The sequence below is a fragment of the Notolabrus celidotus genome, chromosome 10 (genome assembly GCF_009762535.1).
Source record: "Notolabrus celidotus isolate fNotCel1 chromosome 10, fNotCel1.pri, whole genome shotgun sequence".
Taxonomy (NCBI): Eukaryota; Metazoa; Chordata; class Actinopteri; order Labriformes; family Labridae; genus Notolabrus; species Notolabrus celidotus.
In genome coordinates this window covers 15,237,644-15,258,187 of record NC_048281.1, presented here as the reverse complement: position 1 = coordinate 15,258,187, position 20,544 = coordinate 15,237,644, and the positions used below count along the sequence as shown (strand labels likewise).

General features: G+C 37.5%; 1 long non-coding RNA gene across 1 annotated transcript in view; it reads right to left on the bottom strand.

Moving 5' to 3' along the window:
* LOC117820729 overlaps positions 1-15,803 on the bottom strand; it is an 89,275-nt gene extending 73,472 nt beyond the window's left edge. The window contains exons 1-2 of the long non-coding RNA XR_004632829.1: positions 15,716-15,803; positions 15,386-15,447 (exon numbers count right to left, since the gene is read on the bottom strand). This is a non-coding gene — a long non-coding RNA (uncharacterized LOC117820729). The remainder of the gene's footprint in view (positions 1-15,385; positions 15,448-15,715) is intronic.
* Between the last annotated feature and the right edge of the window lie 4,741 nt (positions 15,804-20,544).

Sequence of the window (20,544 nt, the reverse complement as noted above, 5' to 3'; positions counted from 1 at the left end):
ATCTTAAGTGGCGTCCCAAAGCTACTTAACGCTGCTGGAGGAGAGAGGAGAGAGGAGCGAGGAGACTGATCAGAGGAGCGATAATCGAGGAAACACGAGTGAAGACTTTGTGGAAGTTTTTTCTCTGACAGACACGCCCCCTGATCTAATAGCTCTCACTGATTGGACGCTGCAGCGGCTCGGACTTCTCTGAAACTTCACATCACTTAAGTTTAATAATAGAAAAAAGATGGACCTTAAAACAGTCACTAAGGGTGCCCTGAAACAGATCAAAAACATACGTCATTTTCTAAACAGTCTGTATGTGATGAGCTGAGATTGAAAAGTGTTCGATGTGAGCTTTAAACAGAAAATACTGAACGCAAAATCATAAATTCAATTTAACAGAGGATGGATTATGTTATATCTGATTGTTTTTGTCAGATTCACTGTCTAACGAAATAGAGTAGTAGAGTCTAACATCATTGAGAGAATATATATTAATGATCAGTTATTCCTCCTGTTAGTTTCCCCATTTGTTCTCGTTTTCTTCATGAAGAGAAGTCTGACAGTAAAGTTTGTCTGTTAGTAAAAACACTTGTTATATTTCCTGTCAGGTTAATACAGTTTCATATGAGGCTGATCATTAATGAGAACTGGGTTTGAAAAGAGCTGCATGATTTATATTTTCCCTTAAAGTAATAAATAATTTAATAATGAGGCATTTTACCGGTAAATCGATCCGTGATGCTTCAGGACAGAATAAACAGAGAGCAGATTCTCTTCATGTGCAGGTGTGTGTTAAACAGGTAAACACAGAGACAGAGCTCTGTTACTGTTTATATTGATCAGAGTTATTACAGTGAACATGTGTGTTAAACAGGTGTTTGTTAAACATGTAAACACAGAGACAGAGCTCTGTCACTGTTTATATTGATCAGTTATTACAGTGAACATGTGTGTTAAACAGGTGTTTGTTAAACATGTAAACACAGAGACAGAGCTCTGTCACTGTTTATATTGATCAGTTATTACAGTGAACATGTGTGTTAAACAGGTGTTTGTTAAACATGTAAACACAGAGACAGAGCTCTGTCACTGTTTATATTTATCAGAGTTATTACAGTGAACATGTGTGCAGACACAAACAGCTGTTAAAGCCGTCATCATAAAACCGACGTCGCTTCACGTGACGCTCCGGAGGAAAGTACGTCTCTTTTCTCTTAATACAAATCTCCTCGTTTCCTCTCTCCTCTTGTTTCATTTCCTCTTATCTCTGGTGGGCGGGGCTAAGACGCGAGTGAACGACTAGACTGAACGACACGACACAAGTGAACGACACGAGGATGGACGTTAAGAGCTTTGAGATCCACCCTATATCTGAATATGTGTAAGTTGTGAATAAACTATTTAAGTTTAAAGGGGATGAAGTACAATTAGTATATCAGAGTATATATCCCCTTACTGGAAACTCATTCATTCCTATGTTGAGGCAGTGTGTGATGAATTTAGACCCTTGGAATGTGAGGCTGATTTATTATGGACAAAGTGAGGGTAAAACATTGAGGGATTTCCCTTTAATCAGATCTCTTAGGAGTCCATGCAGTGGTCCAATACCCCAATGAGTTCTCTTTTAAAAAGCCGGGTATATTAGATTGGCTGCACGCTGCCTCAGTTTTAGCTTCAATCAGAGGGAATTGGGGAGGATTTTGTTAAATCTAAAAGCCTTTTACATCTCTGAAAAGTTCATTTCTCTTCATCTATTAACCCTGAATAAAACCCGACCATCACTTATGCATTTGTCCATTTAGAAATCCTCAAGCTCGTGAGCTGTAGATCTGAGCTCAAATTTGAGCTTACGGATGGTCAATCACAGAGGTGCGCGCCTCAGAGCTGAACCACAAATGGGTCCTTCACAGCATTGTAAATCAGGACCTCAAAGAGTATTATTTAGCCTCAAGCAAAGAGGGCTTGTTTATCAGATGGTGCCTGAGTCTAGGATAAAACCTCCCAATAAATCTGGTTAGCTTTTATGTGCTCATGGAGACTGGCAGGCTCATTCTGTGTTTAAGGCTTTCAGGAATGCAGAGGTAAGTATGGCATTCAAGTCAAAGGGTGCCCATTGTATGATTAGTACCTAAAGACTACTTCTAAAGGATGTGGTTTTATTAGCTGTTTAAACATATTCTAATTGGTCTTAATGCACTCTCAATAAAACCGGTGTCACAGTGTAGTACTGCCATAACTTAACCACTTGATTCAAGTGCAGACAAAGAAACCATAAACCACAAATCAGTGACAAATCATAACACAAAAAGGGTGAATTCAAGGTGAATCTTTGGCTTGGCTAAAGGTTTTGCATTTATGATTTAGTGGGTGTTGTCACCATACAAGTTCAATAAGCATTGTCAATTTCTCACATGAAGTGTCAGTGTGTGCCGCACTACATCCGACAGCGTGCTACATGTAAGTTATCACGACTGCAGCACTCCAGCGGGTAATTTTCTGAACATTTTATTTTGTTGTCTGATATATTGCAGCTCAGATATAGCGATGCTAAACCCCAGGTGATAAATCAAACGTGCAGTGGCTGCCTCTGATAACTCAATAAGCACCTGGACTCCTCCTAACATGTCACACCTGCACTTCTACGCATACCAGTCTCATTCTCAGGCCTCACTGGGGGGCTCAATACACCTGCCAAGTGCATTTCAGAAGCCTAGCAGCTGGGAGAGAAACATCATGCATGCTTAATTAGGAGGTTCAAGAACCATGATAAGTCGTTGGTTTTTTTAATACACAGTATATATTCCTAGTTGTATAAAAATATAATTTATTCATACAGCAGCAGTAAGTAAATAACGTGTTTTTTATTTGTGTAACTAATCTATGAAGAAAAATAATGAAATAACTCAAATATTGTATTGAATTACCTGCATAATACATTTAAAAAACAACCAGAAACAATCTATTCTAAGAAAGTGAGACTGTCTACACTATTTCAAACAAAGAAAGAGAAAAATACAACCGTATTCTTCTTTCACACTGCAGAGTATTAAATAGACTTGATTTAATGAGCATATGTAACAAGAGGATACCAAGGGGAGACTTTTCTGATCAATATTATTGCATACTTTTTATCCAATCAATGAACTGTCTGCTTAGGAGTCTTTACCAAGTGTAATAAAAAAAGGCTGTTTGTTTAAAAATATAATAAAATAATGATTCACAAACCTCTGAGGCATTTATTAAATTGTATGACGAAATGTTCAATGTCATAAATGAACAACGCACAAAAAGGCAATTCAATGGATAGATTGTCCGCAAAGACTGTCAACAAGTACTTTAACAAAACATTGATTTCAAACCCTCCAGATGAATTAAAAGGACTTTTAAGGGAATACATGATCAAGTATTATAAATGTTTATAGCGACATAATAGTAAATCAATTATTCCAATTAAAAGACCTTTCATGGACATTTTTCTGCACCTCCTGATCACAGCAGGTGATTGACAATGGGAATTATAACTGCCTCTTCTACACAAACAGCACTTAGTTTGTAGTTTGTAGTGTAGTCTGAGAAAACAGTAAGATGTTTAAAAAACATACTAAAGCGATGTTATGGCCACGTACACAGAGGCATTTCAGACAGGAGGTAACATTTCCAATGAATTTTCAGTGTTTTACGGGGCCAATCTTCTCACCAGTCTGAGGGTATTGCTTATAAGGTGTGACTCTTATCAACACTGCTCGAGCTATGTGTTTATCACACACTTTGAGTCATAGGCTCTATTCTGATATGAGCTTCAGCATTGCTACAGAGGCTATAAACCCTATAAGGGAGTGAGGAGAGGAGCAGCAGTATGATAACTCAGAGCGTCCTGCTGTAATTATGGTATTCATGAAAAGATGAAATTGAGTGCAGACTAAATCTGTAGCTCCAGGCAAAATCAACAGCCCTGTATTAGGCCGTGACCCCTGCCTATGTTGAGGATACGGCAAACATACCAAAACTTTGCTGCTTTTTTCATCAGTCAAGAGTGAGGGAATGAAGTGCATCGATTGCTTGTGATTATTAACTAGACTGAGATAAGCCCTCTCCTTATTATGCAGATTACTGAGGCTCCCCGCTCTAGCATATTGTACAGATGCAAGGGAGCAGCTGCTCTTACAGATGGTGGGTACACGGATCTATCATTATGCCTCCATTGTCTCCACTTCAATTGTTTGGGGGACAACAGAACTGCATCAAAGAGGAATCCGACTGCAATGAATTAAGAAAGAGAAACGAAAACCATCAACTAAATTTATACACCGGAGGCCGTGGAATGGAGAGGAGCGTAAAGCTGGAGCTATTTCATATATACAACCATGGAGTCGCCCAGTCATGTATACTGCACCCAAATCTGTTGGATTCAGCACTGTGCACCAAACATATGTTGCTTTGTTATTAACAAACAGATTAATTCAGGACGCAGGTATTCATCTGAATATGAAAAAACACTCACCAAATGTCTACAATCCACGAAATAAATGAATTAATGAAAAAAACTCAAAGAAAAAAAATGTATTTGGTCGTTATTTCTACGGTAGTTTGCTATTTTTTTAATGAAAAACTGACGCAGTTTTTGGTTTTGCATGAACCCTTTCCTTGTAGGGTAAATACAATCATTTGTTAAATACACCTGTTCACTTTTTTCTTCTTGCAAATACCACACTGTAGAAGTCTCAAGAAATTGAAATATAATATAATGCCACAAAGCCAACCACAGTGAAGGAAGAATATGCAGACAGCATCAGTTTTGCCCTTAAGAGGAACCTCTGGTTGTCCATTTGACTCACCACACCTCCTGCTGTGCACTGCAGAGAGCAGGACACTGGTAGCTCCTCTGATCAAACATGACATTACACTAGAGGGAATTACATGCTCACATTATAACAGAGAAGGTCACACAGAGTTGTAAGTCATGACAGCAGTCTCATACTATTTCACAGATAGCGAGGGGTAATATTACTTTAAGAATTAATGCGGTGACATTAAACTGAGCACGATACAAGTTTCCAACCCTCGTCGGGCAGGCTTGTAATTTAAGGTTAAATGGAAATAACCCTGCTATAAAGTATTTACAGGTGATATAAGGAGTCATTTTTCTTTCACTTGCAGCTGTCAAGTTGAGTGACAAAGACAAAATAGATGATGAACATACACTTTGAGGAAGCAGAAGCTTATACTGAATGCTTAGGAGCATATTAATGAGAAGCAGATGAACTCTAAGTAGATTAGGTAAACCAGATTAGAAAAGTGTCCTACTGTGAAGTTGCAAGAAGAAAAATAGTCCTATTAAAGAACCTGTCATGATTTGTTATTATTTAATATAAAAAAAGAGAGAAAACAAGTGGTTGATAACTTACAGACATAAATGTTGCATTAAACGGCGTGTGCGTTAAAATTATTCTAATATAACTTTCTAAATATGTTTTAAATCCAACAATAATGTTTACAAATTTAATAACTCTATTGATTTCTTTTGCTTAGCTAGTGGACTAAAAAATAAGGCCCATGAAAATGTCCAGCCCTCATTATCCTATCATTTTTCAATGTACGAGAGCCAGAGTGGAAAATTACGCTCAACAGGGCAACTCAATAATGCCCACCAGATAACTGCATTTCAGTTTTATTTTATGTTATTGTATAAGAAATATCAATGATGGATCTTGGATGTTGATGATGTTTGTCTTTGAGGGCATTTATTCTGCATAACAGCAGGCATTGATTACAAAGATAGTGCTCCTGCCAGCATCTACACAGTTGTATGCAGTAATTCCCACAAGATGCGTAGAACTAACATTACTGGCTCCAAATAGAAAATCAATTCCTTAGCAGAATATTTTCTGTTGTCAATACAATAAAGATGCTGGCTTCAGATGACCTCAGTATGAATAAATAAATCTCTTGTTTACCATTCTTTTATATCAAATAGATTTATTCAGTATCGAAGTAGAACTCATGACAAAAAAAACACTGTGCAAACAATTCAGTGCCTCCAAATGCTTTTTGCATGTGAATAAAAACACACAAAGGATGCAGAAAAATAAGTAGCTGCATCCCAGTAGGTCTGAAAGCCATATCTCAACATTAATTCCTTAACTCCTATCTCCTATATTCAAATAAATAACACTTTGCCTTTCTTGTTCATGTGTCATGGGTGGATAGATTGAGCCCCTGTCAGAGCACAAAGCTCCCCTCAGATGTCCGCATTGCCTCGTCTGTTGTTAGGACCTGGTCCACATGGGGCCAAATTTGATTGGAAAGCCCAAAGGGAGGAGTTCCACCAGTCACAGGGGCATTGTTAGTGCCTCAAAAATGGCCCGAGAAGAATGACTGATTATGCAACCACAGCCAGGGTTACTAATAGGAATTCTATTTGAATTTCTAACATAACAGATGTTTGCTGGGCACCTCCATGGAGTGCGCATACACAGTTATGCTAATTTGCCAGTGTTTCCCTTCAACTTAGCTCAGAGTCATTAGAGCACACAGCTAGCTTGGATCCCTCTGTCAAACTAATAATTGGCCATTATTGATATTAATTAACATTTTTGCTCTCTATGTCCTTTTTGACCTGCTATCTGTTAGTAAATCCAGTTACTGAGTCCTATTAGGGCAATAAAATCCACAAGACTCTATAGTAGTTGCAAGCCATTTATCAGAAAGAGAACATAAAGCCAATTAGGAATGGGTGCAGACAGTTGTCTTCATTCTCCACTGACTACTTCTTGATCTCCATTATAAATTGCTAATAGGGCAGATACTGGTTAGCTAACGGGAGGAGGAGTGTGGGGCTACTATTGCTCACTCCCAGCCCTGATGACAGGTGAAAAGGACCAGAAGTAGTATTCTAGCCTGATGAGGCTACACCATCATCAGCTGCTGTTTTTTCCTCAGTCTTTTGGTTGAGGGGCATTATTGTGGACCTGTCTGTCTCCACTGCCAGTCAATCATGTTAATTGGTCCAAGAGAAGACTATTACAGAAAGCCATTAAACTGTTGATTGTTCATCTTCCAAAAGTAATAGCGTTTGGTCTCACTGCTATTATGATGCTATGAGCATCGGAAACAGTGTACACCATAGGTTTATGGACTCAGATCAAGAAATCCTAATAGGTGTATATTGACTGGTTTATTTTCCACAACACTCCGATGGGACCGGCGATTGCAAGAAAATATATCAAAAAGGCTATCAAAAATGGTCGGGTCTTGTGTGTAAAATCAATAGTGAGCCATAGATGGCTTGAGTTTTCACAGTTCTCTCTCGTCATTTAAAAAGACTGTAGGCTGTATGATGCCTAGGAGGACCCATGAGACGTTTGTAACATAGCAACCCCTGTTATATGTTTGAAAGGACACATTAGTAATAACCTAATCTGCTTTGCCTTTAGTGAAAACACTGTATGTTGTTGTTTTGAACTTGATAACTGGTTATTGCTGCTCTAACATGACACTTCGGGGATGAATGGTTTAGTTTTCTGGAACAAAAGAGCTCAAGTAGCAGTAGCAGTAGTCATGAGTTGTTGCAGAGGCAGGTAGTTTAACATAACCTATGTGAATTACAACCCATGTTTGTGCTCCCTGAATCCAGATGCTACCGTAGAAGCCCGGGTTTATGACAAGAGGTATAGTGGTCCCTTAAATGAGCAGTATTTAATAGCCTGGATTCAAGTGTAAAGGCTTCCTCCCTTGTGAATTACTCTGAGAACCTAATTACAAGTTTCATCATCAATCATAAGCATTATTTATTCAGCGAAATGAATTTCTAATTAATAACTGATGAGCATTATGGCCTCGAAGACTGTAAAGCAATTAATTATGGTCTGCAATAGGGAATATCACAGTAAAGGACTAACTGGCTCACAGTCACAGCACAGCAGTGCCAACAGGCTAATGTCCACAAACAAGAGGCACTGGATTGTTTTTGTACCTAGGCTTTATTGAGATAATTACTTCCATGAATGTTGTCTGGGGGCTGTCATCTTGTTGGCAATGTAATAAACACTGAAAAACTGTATACAAATTTTGTTAAATGCTGCTTTGAACTGCCATCTTCCATGCTATGTGCTGCCACCTCCATGTTTTGTTTTTGTTTGGGATTTTTCTCAGACTACAAAAAGGCCCAGAGGGCTTATTTTTCAGGCAAGATACTTTAAAAACACTTCATAATGCACAGACTCTCAGCCTCGTTTTAAAGTGAAGATAACACTTTAAAACATCTAGGGCGCTTTCACTGATCTTATTTCTGAAGGTATTTCTCCTTGAAGATTACAAAACATGTTGAAGTGAAATGGCCTGAATTTCAAACTTTATTACGAATTTAACATTAATTACCGACTCATAACTTACATTAAATATAGAAGAAATAAAATTACTCAGCTTCATCATATGTTACACTAAACATACAGTCAAACTGTTCATTACATTTAAGTATATTTTTCCATGTTGCAATTAGTTGTTGGTCAAATGTTTAACTAACTTGCATTTTAGCAACATTTATATTTTGACCTTTTGCTGAAATGTGGGGTGTTTATTAGACATGACCTAAAAGTTAAAAAAAACTAGTAACAGAAATATATTAGTAAGTTTATATTTGTACCCTTGCTTAAGTTACATTTGTTGCAATCACAAAAAGGGAAGAGCAGGTATAGTTTAGATCAAATGTATTTTATTGCATGTGAGTAACTCGCAAATCACAATTTTAATTTGACATAGAGTACGGTCTAGACCTCCTATGTTTGTAAAAGCGTCTTGAGATAATGTTTGTTGTGATTTGGCGCTATACAAATAAAGATTGATTGATTGACGACTTAAAAAGGGAAGTGTAGGTATAGTTTAGATCAAATGTGTTATATTGCATGTGTGTAACTTAAACTTGTGTCAGCTAGTTTATCAAAATTGACTTTTCCCCATAAATTGACAGCTGAAGTTGTTGAAAATAAAAGTGTACATTTAATGAATCAAATATTAGACAGTGTATTACTGTTAGCTAGCTTTCTCTCTAATAGTACATTTACAAATATGGCAGTCCACTCATGTCATAACACATTTTTGTCATTTGTTGTTCTGCTCTCGTCAAAGCTTAAATAATTTTTTCATAATGTTTCAGTGTTTAATAAGGTAACCTCACAGGTTCTTAGCAGCACTTTAAAAACAAGGCCACTATCAGCTGATGAAGCCAGAACTGATCCTTCTGCCCTGACCTCCTTCAGGGGGGGGGTTAAAGCGATCAGGTGACCATCCATCAGGTAAGCAGGTATATCTTTCTTTTTCTTTTATGTATACAGGATATTAACCTAATGCACCGTCATTTTTCAACTATGAATGCCTAGTTTGAGGATGTAAAGAGGAGAGTAAAGGAACTACTTCAAATCTTCACATCACTGAAAGTACCTTATACCTTTAAGGTTTAAGCTGGATTTAGCATCTTAAGTATGACTATGGGTCAAACACTGACTGGTTAAAATGAAAGAAGATTAGTGTACATCTTAATACAGCTGGGACACTAAAATAGACACATTATGGAAGTAACACGGGGAAAGTCAAAATGATGATAAAAAGCTATGAGAGGCTGTAATTCTTTAATTTAGAGAATGGGAATCAGTGAAGCAGCTCTTTAATTTATGTGTTGTTTCAAATCAGCAGATTTTTTTCACATATTTCTGTCAGGTTTTTTTTTAACGCATATATTCATCTCGCACACAATGATATCGGCACAAAACAGAGATGAATTGAGTCATGCATGGTTGTGTGAGCTACCTAGAGTAAATGTAAAAAATGTGCATGACTGTAATGCTGAATGTGGCATTGTCTTAATGTGTGTGTGTGACTCTTTTATGGGTTAAGGTAACAGGATTTATGAAGGGCTTTGAATGAAGTATAAAATTACCTGATGTTGTACATGGAATGTGTTCTTGTGTTATGTGGCTTGTGTTGTGGTAAAATTTTAATTAGGAGATTTTCATTACACCCATCAGTTTCTATTCAGAGATTGTATGGTGAGCGTGTCCTCTGGGTATTTTTTCTATAGCTCTGTTTTTTCTCTTTAAACATTGTTTTCCAAGGTCTCAAGGATGAAGAGTCTACTCTTATTGTTGCATAAACAAATGTGGAAAAAATACTGCAAACTTTTAGACGGTAATCAACATGTGAATCTTGTTAAATAAAATATCTTTATCTTTTAATTGGGAACTTTCTCTACAACTGTCAGATCACATGTACCATGATTTCCTGAATTCCTTGCTGAGGCTGCTTTATCGGTTTTGCAAAGACTGATACAGCAGGACAAAAAGTTAAATTATATATTCAAACGTTATCATGTAAAATGTACTTTATTGTTGCATCTTAACTAAAATATTTTTTATTCTCTATAAGAAGAGATCCACATAATGGGAAAATAATATATCACACTAAAAAAAAAAATCATAAGTACCCTAAATCTGTTCATATCTCTTTTACAACATTATTTTATGCATCACAAATTTTACCGTTATCAAGAAACTGCAGCTTCTGTGGTTTGAATACTGCACTTGTCCTTAACCCTCCTGTTATGTTGCGGGTCAAATTGACCCTTTTTAAAGTCTATTTTAGGCAATATATGCCTTCCAAACCAGCTAAATGCAGCATAAAAATCTGGGCAGCATGTGACAGAAGAGGTGTCGTGTTCATTTATCAACATCACTTCATAAAAAATTCAAAATGTAAAATAAAATAAAATAAAATCTATGTCATGTAAAACTATTGTATTTATATTTAGGGCTTTTAAATGTACATTAAAGATTTTTTTAATATAAATGTTAATGAAAAACGAGTGAGTTATCCTCATTGAACCATGATCTGTGAGAATTAAAGAACACCAACGGACTAAATCTTGATTTAAATGGTTAGTAATGGAGTTAAAAATTAGAGGGGGGTTCTGACACTTTTGGATAATTGAATATGCCCCGGGTCAAATTGACCCAGGAACATTATTGCTGTTCCAGAGAAACGAACATAACAGGAGGGTTAATGCAAGTGTAGTATTTAAACCCAGGATTGCCTTTTTTATGACTTGTGCAGTCTTCTATTTATATATCAAATAATATTTCAAAGGTATGGTCCGCCTGTGACAATGAAAGAGGGAAAAAAGTATTCCTAAAGCGGGTGATAACACCAAGTCATCTGCCCATACCAGTGCACATCTCTATAAGATCAGCGTAAACAGAACCTGCTAGCTATACTGTACTTGACGAACATTAAACCAGAGGCATTGGTGGTCCTGACAGGTTAGTGTCCAATCTGTCTAATTGAATTAAAGTTACAAAACACCACTTCAAACAAGGTATTCAATGGGGTGGCACACAACAGCAATACTGCACTATATCGCTGTCCTGAGTCAAAAGAGTAATTGTTTTTCTGTCTCTAAATATCAATATTTTAATTATAAAATAATACTGCTATATGAATAGATGTTCCTTGGATCTTGAGTCGCCGTTTGGCTATTTGTCAAGTTATTGAAGACTAGCTGTATCGTGATAATTATCATTTTCACAGACCATCACACTGTAAGTTACCCTATGATTCCCACACCTGGTAATGTAGTATTACATAGAGAAGTGACAAGATCTCATGTCACGGGATCTTGCAATACAAAAGCGTGATGATATTTCTTATCGAGGTGATAAGCTGTCTGCGAGTTCAGTACGTAACATAGTTTGTCCTGCATATTAAACTACGAAGCGGCCGCTCAGCCTCATCTCATTCATGGAGAGCACTGTTTTCTGAGGACGGCACTCAGTGAATTTGTCATTTATAACTGCAATTATAGCATTATGCCGGTGTGGTGGCAGGGCCGTATCAAAATCAGTCCAGTGCAGCTGAAAAGGTTCTGCCAAAACTGTCAAAGAAAGTTAAAGGGTTAAAGGTTTGATAATGTGGCCTAAAATTTGAATGTAATATGCTGATCTACAAATGTACATTTAACTTGTGGAGGGATCCTTCATGTGAGACAGCTATCACCGTTTGTCCCTGCTTACAGACACTCCAGACTGCAATTTATTTCATACACCAATAGACCTCATAGTTACACAAAGCAACACCGGACTCCTTGATCAATTGTACCATTGTTGTTTCACATCTACACTAGTGTCAATATTCACATTCACTTTCCCCGTCTGTCCCATTCTGCCTTTCTCCGGCACTGTAGGAGTGTAATGTAGATTTAAGTACTTTATAAATATTTTGTTCTGTCATGTCTTTGTTACAGCGTGTTAGCCAAGCGGCAACCTCCAGCCGCGAGAATTGAAACCAATGCGGAAGTGTTAAAAACTGCAGTTCATCAAGGATCCGCTTGAGGCTGGCTCTGGAAATACCGGAAACCACATACACACCAATTCAAAAAGCCGATCTTTACAGCAGAAATAAACATGTTTACAGCCTGGTACAAAAAAACGGGTGTAGTCTGGATAGCTCATTTCTCGATCTCGTGTGTGTGAAAACTACTAAATAAAAAGTATTAAAAAAAAGAAACAGATGGGTGACGTCACAGATATTACGTCCATTATTTACAAAGTCTATGGTGTTAATGTGTTGTTAAAATACTCAAATATTGTAGAAGAATACATATCGATAAGAGGACGATGAAAACAAAGTAGAAAGTCATTATTGCCACAAATAGTCACTGAGGCAGAGAGGGACACAGAGGTGAGAGTTCATAATAACAGGCTACAGTGAGGTCATGTAAACAGCTTGACATATCAATAACTGTATTTCAGACCTGGTAATGGTATCGAAAAAAAGGCAAATGTCTACAGTGGAAATGTACAAAACAGAATTCCAGCTGAACCAGACAGTGAATGTACCTATTATGTGTAAATCTAGTAATCCATAGCTCTGTGAGATGAAAGTCCTGCTTGGATGAACAGGTAAACTTCTCTCTCAGACTGACGAGAGAGTGATGACACTTTTACAGCGCCTACATATTGTTTGTGTCTTTTACTGCATTTGGCGATTCACACACAGACGGAAAGTATAACAGAAGTGACATTCGTTACATGATGAGGACTAGTTAAAACATTTCAAAAATTGACATGGATTGTTTTGCATTTTGTGACTTTCATTCAAATGAAAGACTATTTCTCTACTCAAACCTTGCATCATGGAAGTTTCCTTCAAAATAGTGTCTAAATATCTTCTTGTTTTGTTCTTGTGCACTCAATGTCATTGTGTATCATAGCGTCTTGTGAACTGAGTGTCATCACACCCCTAGTATTACATTGTGCTTGTAGTGTTCATTTACTTCTTCGTGGAATGTTTGAGGACAATCTCTTATAGTTAAAAAACATTAAATCATGGATGAAGAGCAATAGAAAGGCAGCAACAAATCCAACATACTAATGTTATTTCTGATTTGAGCACTGATTGTGAGATGTGATTTAGTGGCTGGTTTTGACTCTTTTGTCTTTGAACTTTTTATTACACTTTAATCAACATACAAGTATTGTATTTGTATTTCTTTTACGTATATGAATGAGTTGTTAGGTCTTCCTCTTATGCCTGCCAACCACTTTACCTCAAATTGCCACCCAAGGGACGGACAAAGTATTTGAATTGAATTGAGAACTGAATCGGAACGCATAGAAATGAGTGCACAAGCAAAATGGCAGATATGTGTATCAACTGAAGTGTTTTTCTTTGTTGTCATTTACTGAGTTGAAAAACACATATAAAACTTAGTTGGTACACTCAAGTTAGCAGGAACAATTAGACTTAAACTGCTATACACTGCTGAAATTGTCTCGGGTAGAGTGACACAATCAGCAATGAAAATACCAGACATGTTTTATATTGATGCAAATTACTCCAGAAGGAGTTTTGCAGTTCCTGAGGACATCGGGTGGGTAAACCAAACTTCTTTTTTTTTGCTACAGTTATTGAAATCATTAATGATTACAAATCCATCTCTTCAGGCCAGGCAGTTTTAGCAAGCAGATTGATCTCAGCAGTGCACAATGTAAAATGACGCTGGCCTTTTTCGTTTAAGACACCTCTCAAAAGATCAAATACAATCCAGGAGATGCCATTGGATACACAAATTCATGATTTTGCCAAACACTGCTCAGTTTATGTGTTTATTGATATCTTAAAGTAGGACTTAAATAGGAGAGAGATAACCTGAAGGCATTATTTTTTGGCCGCATGTAAATGATCCTCAGGATGACCGGAACCAATTACTGAGTGGATTACAGGGTAATCTCTTTTTTGACTGTGAGTTTACAAATGGCCCAGTGGCCTATGAAGGCTATACCTAACCATATGTGAATTTGAACTGTCTTATTTTAGTGCTTTTTTTATACATCACAGGCCCTGCATGTATTGTTTACAGCAGGGGTTCCCAAAGTCTTCAGCCCGCGACCCCCAAAATATAGGTGTCAAAGACTCGCGAACCCCACTGTTCCTCAAAGTGAGTTAACGTGGATTTCTTTAGCTGGTCTGCAGAAAATTACCCTACCTAATCCTATATGAGCATGTGTCTGTGTTTCCTGTGCTGTTATGAATTAACCTCCTGCTACTGATGCTTTTGATAATTAACTGTTCACTAACCCTAAACTTAGGAGTCATCTGGCAAAAAAAAAACTCATTACATTTTCTATTTTCAAGGTTTTAATTCAAGTTTAGCTACTAATTTTGTTGTTGTTTTTTTTAAATAAATTGGTAAAATTGACTATTTTTAGATAACTTTTGTCATTCAACTTTTTTTTTGGCATTTTTTCAGTATTTCTTTGTTCACCACAAGTTAACATATTATATATAAGTAATACAAAACCAACAAAGAAGAAAAAAAAAAATAATAATAATAATAATAATGTACTTTCACTCTGCATCTGAGAGTCTTGTTTAGTTTTTGGAATTTTGTTTACTGTTTTATTAACTGCAATGAATCAGGCACTCTTGTTAAAGGAACTAAGGACCGGACCTGAACAGGGTGGGTTGGGGAGGGTGGTGGGTGGTGGTTAGGGGGCTGTCTTTTTGTACCGTATTTTTCTACATTAATTTTGATTCCAGCATGTGTTAAAAGTAAAACCCAATACAAAGATTGTTAAAAATAAAAAATTGAAAAATAAATAATAATAAAAATGATCAATAATTTTAGATAACCTTTAAAAAAAAATAACATTCTGGAAGACATCTAATGACCACCCATCTGTGTCTCGCGACCCCCACAGGGGTTCCCGACCCCCACTTTGGGAACCCCTTGTTAACAGCACCACAAGCTACATCTGTTGCCTATCACAAGCTATGAAGTTTCTGCGTAGATGTCATAAACCAATGGTGAGAAAAGACACAGTTGCCATATGAAAACTCTTAAGTCACCTACCTTTACCCACAGTCTGAAGCTGTAAGTTACTGAACTGATGTTGGTCCTCTGACAGTCTGCTCCTACGTGAAAGGAAAGAGAAGTTCACCTGAGGTACGTTCTGTCACAGTAACTCAAACTCACGTCATAGACCGTCAAAGTGTTTTACCTGGTGTACACCTGGAGAGCTCACCTGGAAGCTAGCTTGGTAGCGTTAGCAAATTCACGTTAACAACACATTTTTCTTTCTCCCGCCATACTGTCTCTAACCTCACCCGCTCCTTAAACCTCCTGTCTTTTTTACACCCGAAGTTAAACTATTAATGAAATGTAGTAAGACACATTACAAACCTCTGAACTTCAAGATGATGTTGACATTACTCTCACGTTGCGTAGAAAGGTGTGTCCTGATTGGAGTTGGTGCTAGCTAAAATCCAGCCGTCCCATTGGTTAAAGGCAAACGACAGTAGATTCGGAAACACCATTAAACAAATGCTGCTCATGAACAATGAATATAAAGGGTGCGTGCATATGTAGAAGTCAGATAAAACCTGGTGTAGTGTTGTGAGTGTAGTGTGTTGTGAATATATAATTTATTGTATGAATTTTGTTCATGCCAATAAAGCAAATTTGAATTGAATTGAATTAAAACCTGGTAGGTGATAGTTCAGCACATTCAAATAAAATTAAGCATTATGGAATATTTTAAAGAATTTAAAAACTATACATTTTTTAGATTTTTCTTTGAGTTTTCCACTCATCTTCCTGTTGGGTATTATTTACCTTATCTTATGTTTGCAACTTTGTTTTGAAAGATGCTTTTTTAAATGAAGTTTATTCATTGTTAATATCATCCTATCCTCAGTCCAGCCACCTATCTTCTCATGCTAACACAGGTTCAGGTCTCTTTGATTATTATCTTATTTTATTTTGTCTTACCTTGTTTATAATATCCATATTCATGCACTACAAGGCAACACCAGTAATGCAAGACTTAAGTCATTCTACTGTGGATGCAAATTGAGTATTTTTATAGGCTATGTTTCATCTCACTACTTTGTGTTGCCTGTCACGTATAAAATAAAATCATTTCCCTGTTATTTTAATGAATTACATGCAGTCGTAGAATGAACTAGCTGTTGAACTAGCCAGAAGTCAGCAGGTCAGTTCATTATACATTATTCCACTTTTACAGCACTGCCAGCTCACCGCTGAAAGTAGATAGTCTATGTCATCCTTCAAGATGAGTGAGACACATAGCAGAGACGGGACTGTGCACATCCTATAACTGTCCTTCTCTGCAGGTCTTCAACACACACACACACACACACACACACACACACACATACATACACACTGAAGCTCTCGTCTTTCCATCTGGTAAAGTGGGCCGTTGTGATTGATTTGTGGATTTGCTCCCTCTTTTTTTCTCTCCATTTAAGTGAAATAATGTATGGAAGCAATCTGGCGACAGACATTTTGGAAAATCTATTTGAAATCATTTCAGCTGAAGCCATGGCAGTTTGTCTTCTTAGAGGAGAGGAGCAAAGTATAATTGTCTGCAGTCTAGTAAAACACAGTATAACTGCCATCACACTTGACTGAGCTTATAGCCAGCCAGTCCCATGGCCTCTAGAAGATAGAGCAGTTAATGTTCCCTTTTATTTTAGAGGATATGTCACTTGTGTCGCAGATTTATACCATGATACAGCAATTTTGTCCAAACAGATGGATAATGGTGTCACCGGCAAAAAGCCCTGTTTTTATTGAGTTTAGAGCGTATTGTTTAGATAGGGGCCTTTGCTGAACAGCTCTGCCAGCGCTTTCTCTCTTTATCTCTCTAATCTTGCCAGTATTAGATTTGATCATTTTTGTTTGAAGGAGGAAAATGTGGCTGTAATGGCTTCCTAATAGCAAACACAGGGGATACAAATCCAGAGACCCTGTTCTGTAGTGCTTCCATAAGCACCACTGATTTATAGAGGTCTTTATGACAGAAAAGAAAATGATCTGCCGCAGGTATAAATCAGGTGAGGAGTAGGAAATTGAACTTAGATATCATCTTGTCAGATGCTTAATGCTCTTCCTCCTGTCACATTCGATAGGACCAATTTGGAGAATCCTGCAGAGGTAAAAAGAAGACAATTAACAATGACAGTGTGGTAATAGATGAAGCTATAAAATGAACCTGCTGCCTGCAGGATGCTTTGTATGATTTCCACATGAGGTAGTGGCAACGGGTGTGTTGTCTTGGACCTCGGTTTCTACTCTTCCCTATTCTGTTTATAGTGTTTTTTGAACATCATCCCAACAACACTGTAGTAAAACAACAAGAATGTTTTGTGCATTTACACTGTTCGATGATTGAACTATGCTCCTGCATATGACAGGACTTGTAAATTTAGGTTAACCATGCTTTTACGTTATTGATTCTGAGGGCTATATGTTATATCCTAACGCTATATAAGATCAATCAATAGATCAATTGTCAAGCACAAAAATTATGAATGTAGAGAAGCATTAAAAGTACAAACAGCCAAATAACTCATATCACCATGCTTGAAGCTAGTTCAGTTCATGTATACCTCAATCTGAAGTGTGTTATGATGCAATAAATATTTCCATGTATGTGTTGTCTTTGTAAAAGAGACTCCTCCCTTAGTTTAGCATTTAAATAACAGCAGATTGTTTGCCGTAATAATTGTCAAACCGTGTGAGTGCTCAAACAGATGTCATCGCTCAGTGGTGTAATGAGATCAAGATAGGACAGAGAATGACAATGCTCTCTGATCCCTGAATGTCACTCCGGTATAAACTACAGTGCAGTGGTTTATTGCCGGCATCATGTATTCAGCCGCATGCATTCATGGCTTTGACAGATGGAACGTGAGGGAGAAAAAAAATGGAAAGCCATCCATCCTGAGTGTGTGTGGGTTTCAAATGACTTGAATTTTCAAAACTAATTTCTTGGAAGCTGATGACCTTTTGTGAAAAGCTGCTCAACTTTGTCAAGTGGCAATTCAAGCCCAAGCAGCTAAAGAGCTCCAGTAATAAGAAGAGATCCACTGCTCGGGAAGCATCGCCCCTCACAGCTCATCAAGCCAGGCTCTTGTATTATCTAATTTGATTTTAATGCTTCTCTGAAGGAGATTGTGCTCTTATTACTGTGTAATGATGCTGTTGTCAAGAGCCAACGGTGATGTCTGATATCACAACCATGTTAACTGCTTCTGTGACACTCATCTCAGTGTTTTCCACATCGTCTCCACTGCACAATGGCTTTTTTCTGTGTATTTTTACGGCTTTGTTGTTCTTCCTGTTGCATTCCTCTTCAGGATCGACAGAAACAGTGTAAAGCTTTAAAACTCCCTTCCTTATTACCCCTGTCTGATATGGTACTTTTTTCGTATTCAGTACAGTAGATAGAGCATAACGATGAAGGTCTTTCGCCGAGATGAGGAGAATTTTGAAGTGCTCACACTCGGGGGCAGCAAATGGAAAAGTGACAAGCCTGGTGCACTTGTCTATTTTACTTATTCTGTGCCTCTGTTTCATATTCCGCCTCGCACCGCAGGGTTATTTTCCTCCAGGGTTCAGGAGGGCACGCTCTTTCATTTCTTCAGAAAATTGTTTCGCAGGATTTCAATCTTTGGCTGCTAGATATGACAAAACACAATATCAAGAACACTTATGTTTCTTATCTGCCATTTTTTCTGGGTATAAATAAAAGATCAGTATAAATTTATGTCAAGTGGCCTCGAATGCACATGTGAGAGATGAGTATGAAAAGAACTATGAACCTTGGGACAGCACCACTGTACATTTTCATCGCTTGCACAAAATTACCTTGGCACTGGGGCTTTGTGTGCCATTTGTCATCCTTGAAAATCAATTAGTGTATCCATGATAGCAATCCAGATGTAATCCTTGGAGTGTTTGGACAATTGGGCACAAAAACCTGAGTGCAGCTTTTGTTCTATTTCTTTTAGAGGCACTCGTAATAGGTTTGGATGACAGTCAATTAGGTGCAGACAAAGATGACAGTTTGAACATCCTGATCAGAGTTGAAGGTCCACCCTAAATATTGATTGTGCAAAAAAAAGCCATCTTTTAACCTGATAACAATCATCCCACTGCACAAATGCAAGTACCTGAGAAAGTGTAATAATTTAAAAGGCAAAGTCTTAAAACAGTCCAAACAACAACCTTACTTTTGATGCTGTTTGTTGATTCCCCAGATCTCTGTGAAAATATTCATGCAAGATACAATAGAGCCACAGCAGAAGTCTTACCTGAGTTGAAAATGCTGCACACAAATAATTCCACTCTGAAGCACAGTCAAAAACAATTCAGTGCAGTGGGTTCAAACATATTACTCAAACCTATGTTTTGATACCACAGAAGCACAGAGATGTTTTGTGATATATTACTTATGATGATGCACATATGTGCAGGCTATGTTTACTGGACAACCTCCCAACGGTGTAAAAAAATTCAAACATTGTCCTATTGATGTCCCATTTTTTTCCCCCGTTTGGCTTTTGTCAGAGGTCAACCTCAAACAGCATGCGGTGGAATCAGGCGTTACTGTCGATGTCACATTGATGCATTACAAGGCCCGGGAGGTCACATCTCTGTAAACATACATTATCAAAACCCATAGAAGATGTGTGCTGTTGACCTCACCGATAGTTTACGGTTTATCTTCAGGGGAAAAAAGGGTCATGTGATGGCAGAAAGCAAGTTTGTAGCCGCAATGACTTTCTTGTTGCAAATGAAGAGGGTCAAGCAATCAAGACTGGTCGGGCTCCGTGTCAGCAGCATTATCTTACGCTGTCTCAAATGATCAATGAGCTAAAATAAAATGATCACAAGGTAAAATTGGCCTGCTAATGAAAATGGACTGGTTAAACATGCTCCTTGGTTAGAGGCTGGCCAGAGGAGAAACAGAGGAGCAATTTAAAATACATGACACATTACAGATAGCAGGAACACAGAGGCTAAAATGATGTCTTACTCATATCTTGACTTTCACATGGAAAATCTTTAAAATTCTGCTTCATTCTTTTTTCTTTTTTTTTTAATGTTGCCACTCAAATAGATTTCTAGTATGTTCATGTATTAAACATACACAGCATCCATCTGGATGGAATTAGTGTAACATGGAGCCCACACAAACA